Here is a 2,366-nt window from a genome sequence, read left to right as displayed (position 1 = left end):
ACAGAACCACATTCAACAACAAGCTTTTGAAACCCAGCTGTCCCCCCACCCTCCTCCAAGGCATTTCTCATTAGATTTAACAAATTTAATAGGAGGAAGTGGGGAATGCTAAAGAGATGAGCCCTCCAGCCTCCCCACCTCCCCTCCACCCCACTCCACTGAGGGGGGCATAGACCCAGGATTATCCCAGGAGCCTGAGTGGCCCAAGCAGAAGCCAAGCCCTAAACACTCCAGAGTGACCAAGATATCTGCTACTTCAGGCTTCTGCTTCCTTTTCCAAGAGTCTTTGAGCTATAGCAGTTGGTGGGAGTCCCTACACGGCGGTGGGGTATCTGTCTGGGGGAGGTCCAGGGCTCTGCTGCTGCCCAATTCTTTTGGGCTAAAGTTTCCTCCTCTGTGTTCCCTTCAGAACATACACTCTTGGTCACAGCCTTACTTCTTCCCTAAGCCAAGTCCCGGGAATCTATTTCAGGACTTGTTTCGCCCACTCTGCCTGACGTCTGTGACAAGCTGGGTGCTAGGGAGTCCTCACCATCTGCCTACCTCCGCCACCAGCCAGGCAGTCCCAGGTGGCGCTCAATCCTTAGCCCCAGAAAGTGAGCCCAAGCTCACTCACTGTCTCTGCAAATCCTCTGCTGAGTTGTTGGTGATTTTATTCCTTGCCACCCAAAAAGCAAGGACACCTTTACTGGCAGTTCTGGTGAAAAAAAAAAAAAAAAACGCCAGATGCGGTGGCTCATGCCTGTAATCCCAGCACTTCAGGAGGCTGAGGTGGGCAGATCACAAGGTCAGGAGTTCAAGACCAGCATGGCCAACATGGTGAAACACTGTCTCTACTAAAAAATGCAAAAATTAGCCGGGTGTGGTGGTGTGCGCCTGTAGACCCAGCTACTCAGGAGGCTGAGGCAGGATAATCACTGTAACCTGGGAGGCAGAGGTTGCAGTAAACCGAGATCACGCCACTGCACTCCAGCCTGGGTGAGAGAGCAAGACTCTGTCTCAATCAATAAATCAATGAAGAATAAGAAGAAGAAGAAGAAGAAGAAGAAGAAGAACAAGCAGAAAAGCAACAGCACTGTAATGTCTCTCCTACCGTATACACACATCTCAACTTGAAGAAGCCTGGAAATCTGGAGATGGAGGAAGAGGAAGCTGGATTAAATTTCCCTCCCACCCAAACCTCTGCACAAACACATACACTTTGGCAGTATCTATGACAACTTTAAATACATATACCCGGCCGGGCACAGTTGCTCACGCCTGTAATCCCAGCACTTTGGGAGGCCAAGGCAGGCGGATTATCTGAGGTCGGGAGTCCGAGACCAGCCTGACCAGCATGGAGAAACCCTGTCTCTATTAAAAATACAAAAAATTAGCCGAGCATGGTGGCGCATGCCTGTAATCCCAGCTACTTGTGAGGCTGAGGCAGGAGAATGGTTTGAACCTGGGAGGCAGAGGATGCGGTGAGCTGAGATTGCATCATTACCCTCCAAACTGGGCAACAAAAGAGAAACTGTCTCAAAAAAAAAAATGCATATACCCTTTGACACAACAATTGAACCTCTAGGAATATATCTTATAGGAAATCTTCCCTGAGTGTACCAAAAATATATATATGCAAGGAGGACCATGGCTGTGGGCAGACATGAGATTTAATTAATTAATGATGGTACATTCATACAATGGAATCTCATGTGGTCATCAAAAAGAATGAGAAAAATCCAGATAGAAGCCTTTCCTTCTGAAGCCCCTCCTCCAGAGGGCAAAGATGGCAGTGGTGTCATGGAATAATGGAACGCATGGAATAATGTCCAAGATATAAATGAGAAAAGCAAAACTATTTGCTTCATATAATCCCATGTAGGTTCTATAGACATACCTCTTTTGTACATACAGAGAAAAAAATATCCGGAAGAATACATAAAAACCTGTTCACACCAGGCCAGGTGGCTCACGCTTGCAATCCCAGCACTTTGGGAGGCTGAGGCGGGCAGATCATCTGAGGTCAGGAGTTCGAGAACAGCCTGACCAACATGGAGAAACCCTGTCTTTATATATTTTTTAAAAATAAATAAATAAACCTATTCACAACGGTTAGCTCTAAAGTTGAGATTATAAAGTGTCTTTTCTTTTTTTTTTTTTTGAGACAGGATTTCACTTTGTCCCCCAGGCTAGTGTGCAGTGGCACAATCTCGGCTCACTACAGCCTTGACCTCCCAGGTTCCAGGGATGCTCCTTCCTCAGCCTCCCAAGTAGCAGGAACTACAGGCATGTGCCACCAATGCATGGCTAATTTTTGTATGTTTTGTAGAGATAGGGTTTCGATTTGTTGCCCAGGCTGGTCTTGAACTCTTTTTTTTTTTTTT

At 46.7% G+C, this 2,366-nt stretch overlaps 1 long non-coding RNA gene across 1 annotated transcript in view; it reads left to right on the top strand.

Moving 5' to 3' along the window:
• Nucleotides 1–310: 310 nt before the first annotated feature.
• The window catches only part of LOC108294317, a 31,146-nt gene continuing 29,090 nt past the window's right edge, over nt 311–2,366 (top strand). The window contains exon 1 of the long non-coding RNA XR_001820988.2: nt 311–323. This is a non-coding gene — a long non-coding RNA (uncharacterized LOC108294317). The remainder of the gene's footprint in view (nt 324–2,366) is intronic.

This window comes from Cebus imitator, unplaced genomic scaffold, assembly GCF_001604975.1.
Source record: "Cebus imitator isolate Cc_AM_T3 unplaced genomic scaffold, Cebus_imitator-1.0 Scaffold573, whole genome shotgun sequence".
In the NCBI taxonomy this organism is placed as follows: Eukaryota; Metazoa; Chordata; class Mammalia; order Primates; family Cebidae; genus Cebus; species Cebus imitator.
The sequence above is the reverse complement of the archived record's forward strand: the minus strand, read 5'-3'. Positions and strand labels throughout refer to the sequence as shown.